Source organism: Rutidosis leptorrhynchoides, chromosome 7 (genome assembly GCF_046630445.1).
Source record: "Rutidosis leptorrhynchoides isolate AG116_Rl617_1_P2 chromosome 7, CSIRO_AGI_Rlap_v1, whole genome shotgun sequence".
NCBI classification, from domain to species: Eukaryota; Viridiplantae; Streptophyta; class Magnoliopsida; order Asterales; family Asteraceae; genus Rutidosis; species Rutidosis leptorrhynchoides.
In genome coordinates this window covers 382,559,464-382,578,780 of record NC_092339.1, presented here as the reverse complement: position 1 = coordinate 382,578,780, position 19,317 = coordinate 382,559,464, and positions in this window count along the sequence as shown.

Below are 19,317 nucleotides of genomic sequence, written 5' to 3'. Positions count from 1 at the left end.
GAACTACATATGTAAAAACAAGACTACTAACTTAATGATTTTTAAACGAGACATATATGTAACGATTATCGTTGTAAAGACATTTAATGTATATATATCATATTAAGAGATATTCATACATGATAATATCATGATAATATAATAATTTAAAATCTCATTTGATATTATAAACATTAGGTTAACAACATTTAACAAGATCGTTAACCTAAAGGTTTCAAAACAACACTTACATGTAACGACTAACGATGACTTAACGACTGAGTTAAAATGTATATACATGTAGTGTTTTAATATGTATTTATACACTTTTGAAAGACTTCAATACACTTATTAAAATACTTCTACTTAACAAAAATGCTTACAATTACATCCTCGTTCAGTTTCATCAACAATTCTACTCGTATGCACCCGTATTCATACTCGTACACCACACAGCTTTTTGATGTATGTACTATAGGTATATACACTCCAATGATCAGCTCTTAGCAGCTCATGTGAGTCACCTAACACATGTGGGAACCATCATTTGGAAACTAGCATGAAATATCTCATAAAATTACAAAAATATGAGTAATCATTCATGACTTATTTACATGAAAACAAAATTACATATCCTTTATATCTAATCCATACACCAACGACCAAAAACACCTACAAACACTTTCATTCTTCAATTTTCTTCATCTAATTGATCTCTCTCAAGTTCTATCTTCAATTTCTAAGTGTTCTTCATAAATTCTACAAGTTCTAGTTACATAAAATCAAGAATACTTTCAAGTTTACTAGCTCACTTCCAATCTTGTAAGGTGATCATCCAACCTCAAGAAATCTTTGTTTCTTACAGTAGGTTATCATTCTAATATAAGGTAATAATCATATTCAAACTTTGGTTCAATTTCTATAACTATAACAATCTTATTTCAAGTGATGATCTTACTTGAACTTGTTTTCGTGTCATGATTCTGCTTCAAGAACTTCGAGCCATCCAAGGATCCGTTGAAGCTAGATCCATTTTTTTCTTTTCCGGTAGGTTTATCCAAGGAACTTAAGGTAGTAATGATGTTCATAACATCATTCGATTCATACATATAAAGCTATCTTATTCGAAGGTTTAAACTTGTAATCACTAGAACATAGTTTAGTTAATTCTAAACTTGTTCGCAAACAAAAGTTAATCCTTCTAACTTGACTTTTAAAATCAACTAAACACATGTTCTATATGAAGGTATTTCGTATGCCCGAGAGACATACTAAATTAATGTGGCTGACGTGTTGTGATCCAAGTCGGGTCATACCCAATAACAAACTTACCGACACCTTATTTGTATTTGATTTTAACGATTGGTTCATTGATCAAATACGCGACACTTGAACTTTAAGAAAAATGGTTTTCTTAAATATTACTTGATGTGTATTATATAAATTATGGAATAATTTATATATTATGGATTTAATTATTTATAGGTTAAATAATTAATTTATTTATGTTACATTTTATATATAAATTGGTTTTATATAATAAAATGTGTATATAAATTAAAATGGAAGTTTTATAGAATAGTTTTATAAAATTTATATTTTATAAAACTTATTTTAAAAACAACTAGTTAGTTGCCTTGGAGTCTTGAATAACACATGCTAAAGATGGTTAAGCTTTTCCTTTAATCAAGATACTTGTTCATTGACTCCTTGGGAGACTACTAGAAAAAGATACACATGCAAATACACTTTCAAGTGATCAAAAAACTGCATTTTTTTCTCTCCTTGCTGCTGCTGAAAACCGTAGGTATTGGGGGGCAAGAAGGGATCATAATTTGGTTTTTGGCAAGCTAAATTCAAGTGCAATAAAATCCTAACCAAAGCTAGGTGTTGGTGCACAAGTTTGGGGTATTTCTCCTTGAGGTTTCATCCATTTGAAGCTCCATTCAACATCATCATCTTCATCTCTTTCAACTAGCTTGGAATAGGTATAACATCTTATTCTTGCTTGTAGTTTGTAAGTATATATCACAACTTGATCCTAATTGGGATTTAACTTTAATTGGCTTAAAGTTTAACAAGTCTAAAATTGGTAATTAACATGCTTCCGCTTTCTTAATTCTTAAAATGGTTTAAGTATATTATGAACTTGTTAAATCCCAACAATGGTATCAGAGCCGAAGTTGTTGAAATATGCTTCGAGCTGGTTATTAAACCCACTATAATTTTGCATTCTATGAACATGCATGAAGTAGAATGTAAAATTTTCGGTTTTGGGTGGTTTGTCTTTTTGGCCAAAATCACTTGTGATTCTGATTCTGTACTGCCAATCACTTGTGATTCTGTACTGCAAATCACTTGTGATTCTGTACTGCCAATCACTTGTGATTCTGTGTTGCCGATCACTTGTGATTATGTATTGCCAATCACTTGTGATTCTGTGTTGCAGATCACTTGTGATTCTGTGTTTCCAATCACTTGTGATTCTGTATTGCCTATCACTTGTGTAGTTAATGTTCACAATCTAAGCCTTGACCTTGTGTTTGGTTGCATGCATGGTTGATTGATATTTATTCAATTGGTTTGTAATAATATTTATTCATTTGGCATGTAATAATTCATTTGGTTATGTAATTTATTTTATATTTGGTATGTAAAATAGATTAGGTTGTAATTTCATTTTTTAGACAAAATGTATTAGGATATATTTTGTAAAATGATGAAGAATGATGAAGACTTGAAGAACACATGAAGAAGCATTTGGATGCAAGGTTAAGTGGGAGATTTGAAATCTCCTACTTTGTGTAATTACCCCTTATCCGGTGGCATTTGTTTTCGGCTAAACAAATGTCTACCAATATGGCTTGATTGTGAACATATGATTTTGCATGCGTGGTTGTTTTGTATGATTATGTGGATTGTATGTTTGTATGCTACAAGTTAATCACACAAGTTAACAACAAGCAAAATGGAAATTTAATTGGTTAAATTATACATTAATTAACAACATGCAAAACGACAATTTAATTGGTTAAATTAAAAATGGCTAAAAGGACATTAATAAACGGTTATTAAGATCATGATTAGGATCATATATATAAAATGGTTTATAGACATGAAAATGGATTTTCATAAGAACCATACACTAAATGCATGTTAGTGTATGGCATAAAAGTTTTCTCAAACTAGAATTTATGAAAACTTAAAATCCCTTAACTAAAACAAGGTAAACAAGTTAAACGCCATCCTTTTGTGGAAACACTTAGACATATTAGGAATCTCTTGATGGGATAAAGGTCACCTAACCGTCATGAGTGAACTAATATGAATAAGGTACACTTCGCATACATGTGGGATAAAGGTCACCTAACCACTTGTATATTAAGTCTACATGTTTACACAAGTAGGACGACTTGATTTAGGAATCATGAACTTAGGGTCACCGAAGCATGAGGAACAAATAGGCGTTGATGGGATAAATATGCCATGCAAAAGGATTGCATGATCCCATAACTTAGAAGTTGCAAAAGGATTGCAATTGTCACATAAATGACCACCTAGCTAAATCAAATGACGGGATAAAGGTCACCTAACCGAAATTTGATTTACCGTTGGATTCTAAGATTTAATAAAACAATTAAAAAATAAAAGGGTATTGTTTATTAAATTTAAAATCGATACTTAAAAGGACTTTGTTAAATTTTGTAGATGGCCGCAAATAACAACAACATGCAAAATGCACCACTTAACCTAAACAACCTATCATTAAGGTCTCTCCTCGAGAAAGACAAACTCAACCATACGAACTTTATGGATTGGTTCCGTAATCTTAGGATTGTCCTCAAACTTGAGGACAAAGCGTATGTGTTGGAGGACCCTATTCCCGACCAACCGGATGAGGAAGATATAGAGGGCATGGCTTATTATGACAAGTATTGCGCCGATTCGGTGCAAGTCGCTTGTCTAATGCTTGGGACTATGATACCCGAACTCCAAAAGGATTTCGAACATCATAGTGCATATGACATGATTACGCAATTGAAGGAGATGTTCCTTCAACAAGCACGTGTCGAGCGCTTCGAAACGGTTCGAGCGCTACATGCATGTCGTATGGATGACACCCAATCCGTCTCCTCTTATGTCCTCAAAAATGAAGAGCCTTATTGATCGTGCTAACCGTCTTAACCTAAACATATCAAATGAGTTAGCCACCGATCTTATCCTTAATTCCCTATCAAAAAGGTTTGATCAATTTGTAATTAATTACAATATGAATGGGATGGATAAGAGCATAGGTGAGCTTCACGGTATGCTTAGAACGGCGGAAACTAGCATGGGTAAAAGGGCTTTACCCGTGTTAGCAATCGATCAAGGTGGGTCCAAAAGTAAGACCTCTAAGCCAAAGGTGGCTAAGAGAAAAGGACCCGCCTATCAAGGCAAAGGGAAAGGGAAGATGGTTACCCCAACCATCAACAAGGCTAAGAAGCAAAAGGTAGCCGAGAAGGCAAACCCCAAGGAAGACCCATGTTTCGGTTGCGGTGAGATGGGTCATTGGAAACGAAACTGTCCGGTCTATCTTAAAGAGTTGAAGGACAAGAGGGATGCAGGGCAAACCTCAGGTAATATATATATGGTATATATAGAGCTTAGTATTACTTCTTCTAATACATGGGTATTAGACACGGGATGTGGAACTCATATTTGCAATTCTTTGCAGGGGTTCAAAAGAAGTGATCATAAGGCGGGAACATCAAGTCTCTATATGGGCAATGGTGCAAAGGTGCATGTTAAAGCTCAAGGAGATTTTATTTTGAAGCTTCCAAGCGGATTGGAACTTATTTTAGAAAATGTTTTGTATGCTCCGGATTTGTGTAGAAACATTATTTCTATTTCTCTCTTAAAACAATGTGGTTACGTTGTTAATTTTATTGATGATGATATTCATGTTTCTAAAGATAATGTATTCTATTTCAAGGCTTCGCCTTCAAATGGAATTTATGAATTGGTTCATGATGACACATCTTCTAGTAGCTCAATGTACCATACAAGCACCAAGAAACTCAAAAGGGATTTGAGTGATTCCTACTTATGGCATTGTCGCCTTGGTCACATAAACAAGAACCGAATACATACACTTCAAAAGAATGGACTTTTGAAATCAAATGAAATGGATTCGTTTGAAGTATGTGAATCTTGTTTACAAGGCAAGATGACTAAAGCACCTTTCAAAGGGACCTATGAAAGGGCTAAAGATTTATTGGGATTAATACATTCGGATGTATGTGGACCCTTTAAACCCATGACTAGGAAAGGTGAAAGATACTTTGTTACTTTCATTGATGACTTTAGTCGTTTCGGATATGTCTACTTATTAAGACACAAGGACGAAACGTTTGAAGCATTCAAAGAATATCAAAACGAAGTACAAAATCAACTCAATAAGACAATTAAGGTACTACGTACCGATAGAGGAGGTGAATACCTAAGCGATGCCTTCCAAGATCATCTTAGGAGTTGTGGGATTATCTCACAACTTACTCCACCCGGAACACCCCAACTTAATGGAGTTTCCGAAAGGAGGAACCGAACCCTAATGGATATGGTTCGATCTATGATGGCAAGAAGCTCGTTACCTCTGTCATTTTGGGGTTATTGTCTAAGCTCCGCGGCTCGTATTTTAAATATGGCCCCAACCAAGAAAGTGGAACGAACTCCTCATGAGATGTGGTTTGGAAAACCTCCTTCTCTATCATACTTAAAGGTATGGGGATGTGAAGCTTATCCTAAGCGTTACGTCCCTAATAAGTTGAATGCTCGATCCACGAAGTGTATCTTCATAGGATATCCCAAGGATGATATGGGATACTATTTCTATGATCCATACGAGCATAATGTATTTGTTGCTCGAAAGGCGGAATTCCTTGAAACTAAGTTCCTAATGGAAGGAAATAGTGAAAGGAAGATAGATCTTGAAGAGGTTCAAGATCAAGTACATGATACACAATTGGTTGACACTAGCACTCAACATGAAAATGTTGATAGTGATCAAATGAATGATCAAAATACACAAGGCATTCGTAGATCTGGTAGGATTAGCAATCCTCCTGAGAGATATGGGTTTCTCATAGATGGTTGCTATACGGTTGATTTGGATGAACCGACAAACTACGAAGATGCTTTATCAAGGATCGATAAAGATAAATGGCAGGAAGCCATGAACGCTGAGATGCAATCCATGTATGAAAACCAAGTTTGGGAACTTGTTGTGCAACCTCCTAGCTCCAAGCTAGTTGATTGCAAATGGCTTTTCAAGAAGAAAACCGACATACATGGAAACTTGGATACATATAAAGCTAGACTTGTTGCAAAAGGTTTCACTCAAACTCAAGGGGTTGATTATGATGAAACTTTCTCGCCTGTGGCAATGCTAAAGTCTATTAGGATATTATTTGCCATTGCTGCTCACTACGACTATGAAATATGGCAAATGGATGTCAAAACCGCCTTCCTAAATGGATATCTTATGGAAGATGTCTATATGGTCCAGCCTGAAGGTTTTGTTGATCCAAAATATCCTAAAAGTGTATGCAAGTTAAAGAAGTCAATCTACGGATTGAAACAAGCATCTAGAATGTGGAATCATCGTTTTAATGAGGAAGCCGAGAAATTTGGCTTCATTAAAAATGGTGATGAAGCTTGTGTATATAAGAAAGCTAGTGGGAGCTCTACAATGTTCCTTGTGCTATATGTGGATGATATATTATTATTTGGGAATGATATTACCACAATGCAAGGAGTCAAAACTTGGCTAAAGAGTTGCTTCTCCATTAAGGATCTTGGAGACGCACAATACATATTGGGGATAGGGATCTATAGGAATAGATCCAAGAGATTGATAGGTTTAAGTCAAAGTACATACATTGATAAAATCTTGAAAAGGTTCAAGATGGAAAACTCTAAGAAAGGTTTGGTACCTATTCAAAGAGGAACCGTTCTCAATTCATCTCAGTGTCCTACCACGAAAGATGAACAAGAGAGAATGAAGAAAGTCCCATACGCATCTGCTATTGGGTCTATCATGTATGCGATGATATGTACTAGACCGGATGTGTCATGCGCTCTAAGCTTGACAAGTAGATACCAGAATAACCCAGGAAACAGTCATTGGATTGCTGTTAAAAGTATATTGAAATACCTTAGGAGAACTAAGGATATGTTTCTAATATATGGGTCTGGTGAGGAGGAACTCGCCGTAAAAGGTTACGTGGACGCGAGTTTCCAAACTGATCGAGATGACTCTCGATCACAATCCGGTTATGTCTTCATGTTAAATGGTGGTGCGGTCTCTTGGAAGAGTTCAAAACAGGAGGTTGTTGCGTTATCCACTACAGAGTCGGAGTACATTGCCGCCTCACTGGCAGCTCAGGAAGCTGCATGGATGAAGAAATTCATCGACGACTTAGGAGTGGTCCCTTCCATTCAGGACCCTCTTGAGATCTTTTGTGACAACGAGGGTGCGATTGCTCAAATCAAGGAACCTCGTGCCCATCAAAAGACTCGTCACATTGAGCGGAGATTCAACTACATAAGGGATGAAGTTGAAAAAGGAAAGATATGTATTCGCAAAGTTCACACAGATCATAATGTTGCGGATCCACTCACGAAGCTTTTACATGGGCCAAAACATGAGGGACATGTTTGTGCGTTAGGGCTTCGATATTCTAGTGATTGGAATTGATCTACTTTATGTATTGTAACGGAACGAATTAGTTCAAACTCATTAATATAATTATGGTATTAATTTAATTATGAGTCATGTTCCTATTTTGCATATTTCATCCATGAATAAGCAACCATTCTAAATTTCCGTAGTCGATCACATTTGTGGGAACAAGTGTGAGGTTTAGACTATTATGAACTTGGATTGGTATACATTCATAGGTTGAATGTGGGGCAAGGTTGCAACCAAGGTTCATAGATATTTGTGGGAAACAAATATTGGAAGACCCGCTCTCAAGAATTACTGTATAGAGCCTTTGTGGTTGATCACATGTAATCTTGAGTAAAGGCGAATATCATTGTATCCTCTGACCTGAGATACATATTGGGTTCGGATATTCACCAAGTACTGTGCCTTGATTCTTTCCTTCGCTATTCTGAAACATGGTAGTACATAAGGAAGAACTCAGGTATATTACAAAGTGTATATCTAGGACGTATGTAGTCAAGATGGAATTTGTCCCTCTTATTCGTTGAGAGTCAGATGTCTAAGGCCTGAAAAGTTAAATCTATAAGAGAGTGATCACTCTGTATCTCTTGGATTTAACATGACATCTAGGACGAAAGGAAATAATGAAAGATTCACCTAATCATATTCGAGATGGGAACTCGAAAGGGATGATGTTATTGATTGGCACAAAGTCATAACATATTAGGGGTGATGGACGGTGTGTTAGGCTGTATCCATCACTTGCATTAATTTCTTATGTTTCTCGTGCAAGTGGGAGATTGAAGGTATTTCGTATGCCCGAGAGACATACTAAATTAATGTGGCTGACGTGTTGTGATCCAAGTCGGGTCATACCCAATAACAAACTTACCGACACCTTATTTGTATTTGATTTTAACGATTGGTTCATTGATCAAATACGCGACACTTGAACTTTAAGAAAAATGGTTTTCTTAAATATTACTTGATGTGTATTATATAAATTATGGAATAATTTATATATTATGGATTTAATTATTTATAGGTTAAATAATTAATTTATTTATGTTACATTTTATATATAAATTGGTTTTATATAATAAAATGTGTATATAAATTAAAATGGAAGTTTTATAGAATAGTTTTATAAAATTTATATTTTATAAAACTTATTTTAAAAACAACTAGTTAGTTGCCTTGGAGTCTTGAATAACACATGCTAAAGATGGTTAAGCTTTTCCTTTAATCAAGATACTTGTTCATTGACTCCTTGGGAGACTACTAGAAAAAGATACACATGCAAATACACTTTCAAGTGATCAAAAAACTGCATTTTTTTCTCTCCTTGCTGCTGCTGAAAACCGTAGGTATTGGGGGGCAAGAAGGGATCATAATTTGGTTTTTGGCAAGCTAAATTCAAGTGCAATAAAATCCTAACCAAAGCTAGGTGTTGGTGCACAAGTTTGGGGTATTTCTCCTTGAGGTTTCATCCATTTGAAGCTCCATTCAACATCATCATCTTCATCTCTTTCAACTAGCTTGGAATAGGTATAACATCTTATTCTTGCTTGTAGTTTGTAAGTATATATCACAACTTGATCCTAATTGGGATTTAACTTTAATTGGCTTAAAGTTTAACAAGTCTAAAATTGGTAATTAACATGCTTCCGCTTTCTTAATTCTTAAAATGGTTTAAGTATATTATGAACTTGTTAAATCCCAACACTATATCTATATGATATGCTAACTTAATGATTTAAAACCTGGAAACACGAAAAACACCGTAAAACCGGATTTACGCCGTCGTAGTAACACCGCGGGCTGTTTTGGGTTAGTTAATTAAAAACTATGATAAACTTTGATTTAAAAGTTGTTATTCTGAGAAAATGATTTTTATTATGAACATGAAACTATATCCAAAAATTATGGTTAAACTCAAAGTGAAAGTATGTTTTCTAAAATGGTCATCTAGACGTCGTTCTTTCGACTGAAATGACTACCTTTACAAAAACGACTTGTAACTTATTTTTCCGACTATAAACCTATACTTTTTCTGTTTAGATTCATAAAATAGAGTTCAATATGAAACCATAGCAATTTGATTCACTCAAAACGGATTTAAAATGAAGAAGTTATGGGTAAAACAAGATTGGATAATTTTTCTCATTTTAGCTACGTGAAAATTGGTAACAAATCTATTCCAACCATAACTTAATCAACTTGTATTGTATATTATGTAATCTTGAGATACCATAGACACGTATACAATGTTTCGACCTATCATGTCGACACATCTATATATATTTCGGAACAACCATAGACACTCTATATGTGAATGTTGGAGTTAGCTATACAGGGTTGAGGTTGATTCCAAAATATATATAGTTTGAGTTGTGATCAATACTGAGATACGTATACACTGGGTCGTGGATTGATTCAAGATAATATTTATCGATTTATTTCTGTACATCTAACTGTGGACAACTAGTTGTAGGTTACTAACGAGGACAGCTGACTTAATAAACTTAAAACATCAAAATATAATAAAAGTGTTGTAAATATATTTTGAACATACTTTGATATATATGTATATATTGTTATAGGTTCGTGAATCAACCAGTGGCCAAGTCTTACTTCCCGACGAAGTAAAAATCTGTGAAAGTGAGTTATAGTCCCACTTTTAAAATCTAATATTTTTGGGATGAGAATACATGCAGGTTTTATAAATGATTTACAAAATAGACACAAGTACGTGAAACTACATTCTATGGTTGAATTATCAAAATCGAATATGCCCCTTTTTATTAAGTCTGGTAATCTAAGAATTAGGGAACAGACACCCTAATTGACGCGAATCCTAAAGATAGATCTATTGGGCCTAACAAACCCCATCCAAAGTACCGGATACTTTAGTACTTCGAAATTTATATCATATCCGAAGGGTGTCCCGGAATGATGGGGATATTCTTATATATGCATCTTATTAATGTCGGTTACCAGGTGTTCACCATATGAATGATTTTTATCTCTATGTATGGGATGTGTATTGAAATATGAAATCTTGTGGTCTATTATTATGATTTGATATATATAGGTTAAACCTATAACTCACCAACATTTTTGTTGACGTTTTAAGCATGTTTATTCTCAGGTGATTATTAAGAGCTTCCGCTGTCGCATACTTAAATAAGGACGAGATTTGGAGTCCATGCTTGTATGATATTGTGTAAAAACTGCATTCAAGAAACTTATTTTGTTGTAACATATTTGTATTGTAAACCATTATGTAATGGTCGTGTGTAAACAGAATTTTTTAGATTATCATTATTTGATAATCTACGTAAAGCTTTTTAAACCTTTATTGATGAAATAAAGGTTATGGTTTGTTTTAAAATGAATGCAGTCTTTGAAAAACGTCTCATATAGAGGTCAAAACCTCGCAACGAAATCAATTAATATGGAACGTTTTTAATCAATAAGAACGGGGCATTTCAGTTGGTATCCGAGCGTTGGTCTTAGAGAACCAGAATTTTGCATTAGTGTGTCTTATCGAGTTTGTTAGGATGCATTAGTGAGTCTGGACTTCGACCGTGTTTACTTGAAAAATGATTGCTTAACAAATTTTGTTGAAAACTATATATTTTTAACATGTGAATATTATGTGATATATTAATCTCTTAACGCATTTGATATTATGTGATAGATGTCTACCTCTAGAACAAGTCCCATTGACTCACCTAATAATAATGAAGAGTCAAATGTAAATTGGAATGATTCATGGACTGATTAACAAGTTCCCGAAGAGGAACCGGAAGAAGAGTCGGAACCGGAAGAAGAATCGGAACCGGAAGAAGAATCGGAACCGGATGAAGAAATAGAACCGGTGGGGGAAATAATAAAACGGTTAAGTAAAAGAAAAGCCTCAACCAACCGACCAAGGTTAATTATGGTCAATGGTGTTTCCGCCAAGGAAGCAAAATATTGGGAGGATTACCAATTCTCCGATGAATTGGATTCCGACGAGAATTCTGATGATGTTATAGAAATTACCCCAACTGAATTTAAAAAGGCAAAAGAAAATAATAAGGGAAAGGGCATAAAAATAGAGAAATCTAATTCCAACCCCGATGAACTTTATATGTATCGTCAACCCCCGAAGTCCTTAAGTTGTAACAATGACCCGGGAACCTCTAAACCACCAGGTTTTTCTAAACCAATGTGGAAAACGACGGCTCGTATTAGGGGAACATCATATATCCCTAGAAACTTGTCAAAACGAACCAAAACCGAAGAAGAAGAAACAAGCGAGTCAGAATAAGATAGTTGTATTCGTGTGGTGTAATATATGTAATATAGTGTGCTTATGCTTTATGATATATGTAAAAATTGCTTGTATTAATAAGTATTTTTTTTATGAATCTAACTCTTGTCTATTTTACAGTATAAAAACACAAAATGGATAGACAACCCAATATTTTAAGAGACCTACCCGGAGAGATGATTGATGAAATCTTGTCTAGAGTCGGTCAGAATTCTTCGGCACAACTATTTAAGGCGAGATCAGTTTGTAAGACATTCGAAGAACGTTCCAGGAATGCCTTGGTTTATAAAAGGCTTTCGTTCGAAAGATGGTGGATATCACATTGGGAAATCCATAAGTTACGATGTGTTTACTTTGACGCATATATTGCGGGGAACCCAAATGCTATTTTACGCAATGGGTTAAGAAATTATTTTGACTCAATATATCCAAATATTGGACTTCGTGATTTAGAAAAAGCGGCTAACATGCAACATAAAGAAGCATGTTATGCTTACGGATTAGTAATGTTCGCTTCTCACCAAAGTGAGAACAAGAACATCGGGCTACAACTATTAAACAAAATGTTCCCACAAGTGACGGAGTCGGTAATTGGGGTAAGAAATGAGGTTTTTAGATTGTTACGGGACTGTTGGACATTACATAACACTCGTCCCTTTGACGACGTTACAACACGCTGTCTTATCAATGGCCATAACGGTTATATTCCACAAGACCAAGGATGGGAAGTAATCCTAGTAAAACCAGAATGCATGACTTGTTTCTGGACGTATGAATTACGTGTTTTTATTGCCTTTGCTGAACGACTTGTGTACTAGCTAGAATTATCTTCACAACCATCTTGTATCAAATTTATTGTGTGCTATATTTCATGCTATATGTAAAATAAGCGGTATTGTAAGTTTGTAAAATATTGTGTAAAAGTTTGAACGCGAAATATTATTATAATCAGTTTTTCATATAGAATTGTAGTAGTTGAATTGTATATTAGCTACTAAGTATGAACTTAACGGGTAGGTACCACCCGAATTTAAACTTATAAAACGCTAATATAAAGAAAAAGCTTTTATAAATGAGTTCATATTATGCTACGAAATACTATTAACTACTCTTAATATTCTGTATGATTAACTTGTTCCATTTGACTATTTTAAAGGAAATGGCACCGACTACTCGACACACCGTGAATATGAATGAAGAGGAATTTCGTACTTTTCTAGCTTCAAACATAGCCGCAGTACAGGCTGCGCTACATACCAACAATAACCTTGGATCTAGCAGTACAGGAAATCGTGTAGGATGCACCTACAAAGAATTCACTGCCTGCAAACCTTTGGAATTTGATGGAACCGAAGGACCGATCAGATTGAAACGGTGGACCGAGAAGGTCGAATCGGTGTTTGCCATAAGTAAGTGTACTGAAGAGGACAAAGTGAAGTACGCTACGCATACCTTCACAGGTTCCGCGTTAATATGGTGGAATACCTATCTAGAGCAAGTGGGACAAGACGATGCGTACGCACTACCGTGGTCAGCATTCAAGCACTTAATGAACGAGAAGTACCGTCCCAGAACCGAGGTCAATAAGCTCAAGACAGAACTTAGAGAGTTATGAACCCAAGGATTTGATATTACCACGTACGAAAGATGATTTACAGAATTGTGCCTATTGTGTCCGGGAGCATTCGAAGATGAGGAAGAGAAGATCGACGCGTTTGTGAAAGGATTACCGGAAAGAATCCAAGAAGATATAAGTTCACACGAGCCCGCCTCCATACAACAGGCATGTAGAATGGCTCACAAACTAGTGAACCAGATTGAAGAAAGAATTAAAGAACAGACTGCTGAAGAGGCCAATGTGATGCAAGTCAAAAGAAAGTGGGAGGAAAATAGTGATAAGAATCACCAATACAACAACAACAGCAATTACAACAATAATCGCAACAATTATCCCAACAATCGCAACATCAATCGCAACTACAACAAACGGCCCAACAACAACAACAACAACAACAACTACAACAATCATCCCAACAACAATAATAACCGCAACAACAACAAGAACAACAACAATCAGAAGCAGCTATGCCAAAGGTGTGAAAAGTATCACTCGGGGTTCTGCACCAAATTTTGCAACAAGTGTAAAAGAAATGGTCATGGCGCAGCGAAGTGTGAGGTCTACGGACCAGGGGTTAATAGAACGAAAGGAACAAATGGTGTCGGAACGAGTAATGGCAGAGCAAGTAGTGTCGGAGCAAGTTATGCCAATGTAGTTTGTTATAAATGTGGAAAACCGGGCCACATTATTAGAAATTGCCCGAACCAGGAGAACACGAATGGACAAGGCCGCGGAAGAGTTTTCAATATTAATGCGGCAGAGGCACAGGAAGACCCGGAGCTTGTTACGGGTACGTTTCTTATTGACAATAAATCTGCTTACGTTTTATTTGATTTGGGTGCGGATAGAAGCTATATGAGTAGAGATTTTTGTGCTAAATTAAGTTGTCCATTGACGCCTTTGGATAGTAAATTTTTACTCGAATTAGCAAATGGTAAATTAATTTCAGCAGATAATATATGTCGGAATCGAGAAATTAAACTGGTTAGCGAAACATTTAAGATTGACTTGATACCAGTAGAGTTAGGGAGTTTTGATGTGATAATCGGTATGGACTGGTTGAAAGAAGTGAAAGCAGAGATCGTTTGTTACAAAAATGCAATTCGCATTATACGAGAAAAAGGAAAACCCTTAATGGTGTACGGAGAAAAGGGCAACACGAAGCTACATCTTATTAGTAATTTGAAGGCACAAAAACTAATAAGAAAAGGTTGCTATGCTGTTCTAGCACACGTCGAGAAAGTACAAACTGAAGAAAAGAGCATCAATGATGTTCCCGTCACAAAAGAATTTCCTGATGTATTTCCGAAAGAATTACCGGGATTACCCCCACATTGATCCGTTGAATTTCAAATAGATCTTATACCAGGAGCTGCACCAATAGCTCGTGCTCCTTACAGACTCGCACCCAGCGAGATGAAAGAACTGCAAAGCTAATTACAAGAACTTTTAGAGCGTGGTTTCATTCGACCAAGCACATCACCGTGGGGAGCTCCTATTTTGTTTGTCAAGAAGAAAGATGGTACATTCAGGTTGTGTATCGACTACCGAGAGTTGAACAAACTTACCATCAAGAACCGCTACCCACTACCGAGAATCGACGACTTATTTGATCAACTACAAGGCTCGTCTGTTTATTCAAAGATTGACTTACGTTTCGGGTATCATCAAATGCGGGTGAAAGAAGATGATATTCCAAAGACTGCTTTCAGAACACGTTACGGTCATTACGAGTTTATGGTCATGCCATTTGGTTTAACTAATGCACCAGCTGTGTTCATGGACCTTATGAACCGAGTGTGTGGACCATACCTTGACAAGTTTGTCATTGTTTTCATTGATGACATACTTATTTACTCAAACAATGACCAAGAACACGGTGAACATTTGAGAAAGGTGTTAGAAGTATTGAGGAATGAAGAATTGTACACTAAGTTTTCAAAGTGTGCATTTTGGTTGGAAGAAGTCCAATTCCTCGGTCACATAGTGAACAAAGAAGGTATTAAGGTGGATCCGGCAAAGATAGAAACTGTTGAAAAGTGGGAAACCCCAAAAACTCCGAAACACATACGCCAGTTTTTAGGACTAGCAGGTTACTACAGAAGGTTCATCCAAGACTTTTCCAGAATAGCAAAACCCTTGACTGCATTAACGCATAAAGGGAAGAAATTTGAATGGAATGATGAACAAGAGAAAGCGTTTCAGTTATTAAAGAAAAAGCTAACTACGGCACCTATATTGTCATTGCCTGAAGGGAATGATGATTTTGTGATTTATTGTGACGCATCAAAGCAAGGTCTCGGTTGTGTATTAATGCAACGAACGAAGGTGATTGCTTATGCATCTAGACAATTAAAGATTCACGAACAAAATTATACGACGCATGATTTGGAATTAGGCGTGGTTGTTTTTGCATTAAAGACTTGGAGGCACTACTTATATGGGGTCAAAAGTATTATATATACCGACCACAAAAGTCTTCAACACATATTTAATCAGAAACAACTGAATATGAGGCAGCGTAGGTGGATTGAATTGTTGAATGATTACGACTTTGAGATTCATTACCACCCGGGGAAGGCAAATGTGGTAGCCGATGCCTTGAGCAGGAAGGATAGAGAACCCATTCGAGTGAAATCTATGAATATAATGATTCATAATAACCTTACTACTCAAATAAAGGAGGCGCAACAAGGAGTTTTAAAAGAGGGAAATTTAAAGGATGAAATACCTAAAGGATCGGAGAAGCATCTTAATATTCGGGAAGACGGAACCCGGTATAGGGCTGAAAGGATTTGGGTACCAAAATTTGGAGATATGAGAGAAATGGTACTTAGAGAAGCTCATAAAACCAGATACTCAATACATCCTGGAACGGGGAAGATGTACAAGGATCTCAAGAAACATTTTTGGTAGCGAGGTATGAAAGCCAATGTTGCTAAATACGTAGGAGAATGTTTGACGTGTTCTAAGATCAAAGCTGAGCATCAGAAACCATCAGGTCTACTTCAACAACCCGAAATCCCATAATGGAAATGGGAAAACATTACCATGAATTTCATCACTAAATTGCCAAGGACTGCAAGTGGTTTTGATACTATTTGGGTAATAGTTGATCGTCTCACCAAATCAGCACACTTCCTACCAATAAGAGAAGATGACAAGATGGAGAAGTTAGCACGACTGTATTTGAAGGAAGTCGTCTCCAGACATGGAATACCAATCTCTATTATCTCTGATAGGGATGGCAGATTTATTTCAAGATTCTGGCAGACATTACAGCAAGCATTAGGAACTCGTCTAGACATGAGTACTGCCTATCATCCACAAACTGATGGGCAGAGCGAAAGGACGATACAAACGCTTGAAGACATGCTACGAGCATGTGTTATTGATTTCAGAAACAGTTGGGATCGACATCTACTGTTAGCAGAATTTTCCTACAACAACAGCTACCATTCAAGCATTGAGATGGCGCCGTTTGAAGCACTTTATGGTAGAAAGTGCAGGTCTCCGATTTGTTGGAGTGAAGTGGGGGATAGACAGATTACGGGTCCGGAGATTATACAAGAAACTACCGAGAAGATCATCCAAATTCAACAACGGTTGAAAACCGCCCAAAGTCGACAAAAGAGCTACGCTGACATTAAAAGAAAAGATATAGAATTTGAAATTGGAGAGATGGTCATGCTTAAAGTTTCACCTTGGAAAGGCGTTGTTCGATTTGGTAAACGAGGGAAATTAAATCCAAGGTATATTGGACAATTCAAGATTATTGATCGTGTCGGACCAGTAGCTTACCGACTTGAGTTACCTCGACAACTCGAGGCTGTACATAACACTTTCCACGTCTCGAATTTGAAGAAATGTTTTGCTAAAGAAGATCTCACTATTCCATTAGATGAAATCCAAATCAACAAAAAACTCCAATTCATCGAAGAACCCATCGAAATAATGGATCGTGAGGTTAAAAGACTTAAGCAAAACAAGATACCAATTGTTAAGGTTCGATGGAATGCTCGTAGAGGACCCGAGTTCACCTGGGAGCGTGAAGATTAGATGAAGAAGAAATACCCGCATCTATTTCCAGAAGATTCGTCAACACCTTCAACAGCTTAAAATTTCGGGACGAAATTTATTTAACGGGTAGGTACTGTAGTGACCCGAACTTTTCCATGTTTATATATATTAATTGAGATTGATATTTACATGATTAAATTTTTCCAACATGTTAAGCAATCAAACTTGTTAAGACTTGATTAATTGAAATATGTTTCATATAGACAATTGACCACCCAAGTTGACCGGTGATTCACGAACGTAAAAACTTGTAAAAACTATATGATGACATATATATGGATATATATATAGTTAACATGATACTATGATAAGTAAACATATCATTAAGTATATTAACAATGAACTACATATGTAAAAACAAGACTACTAACTTAATGATTTTTAAACGAGACATATATGTAACGATTATCGTTGTAAAGACATTTAATGTATATATATCATATTAAGAGATATTCATACATGATAATATCATGATAATATAATAATTTAAAATCTCATTTGATATTATAAATATTGGGTTAACAACATTTAACAAGATCGTTAACCTAAAGGTTTCAAAACAACACTTACATGTAACGACTAACGATGACTTAACGACTCAGTTAAAATGTATATACATGTAGTGTTTTAATATGTATTTATACACTTTTGAAAGACTTCAATACACTTATCAAAATACTTCTACTTAACAAAAATGCTTACAATTACATCCTCGTTCAGTTTCATCAACAATTCTACTCGTATGCACCCGTATTCGTACTCGTACAACACACAACTTTTAGATGTATGTACTATTGGTATATACACTCCAATTATCAGCTCTTAGCAGCCCATGTGAGTCACCTAACACATGTGGGAACCATCATTTGGCAACTAGCATGAAATATCTCATAAAATTACAAAAATATGAGTAATCATTCATGACTTATTTACATGCAAACAAAATTACACATCCTTTATAGCTAATCCATACACCAACGACCAAAAACACCTACAAACACTTTCATTCTTCAATTTTCTTCATCTAATTGATCTCTCTCAAGTTCTATCTTCAAGTTCTAAGTGTTCTTCATAAATTCTACAAGTTCTAGTTACATAAAATCAAGAATACTTTCAAGTTTGCTAGCTCACTTCCAATCTTGTAAGGTGATCATCCAACCTCAAGAAATATTTGTTTCTTATAGTAGGTTATCATTCTAATACAAGGTAATAATCATATTCAAACTTTGGTTCAATTTCTATAACTATAACAATCTTATTTCAAGTGATGATCTTACTTGAACTTGTTTTCGTGTCATGATTCTGCTTCAAGAACTTCGAGCCATCCAAGGATCCGTTGAAGCTAGATCCATTTTTCTCTTTTCCAGTAGGTTTATCCAAGGAACATAAGGTAGTAATGATATTCATAACATCATTCGATTCATACATATAAAGCTATCTTATTCGAAGGTTTAAACTTGTAATCACTAGAACATAGTTTAGTTAATTCTAAACTTGTTCGCAAACAAAAGTTAATCCTTCTAACTTGACTTTTAAAATCAACTAAACACATGTTCTATATCTATATGATATGCTAACTTAATTATTTAAAACCTGGAAACACGAAAAACA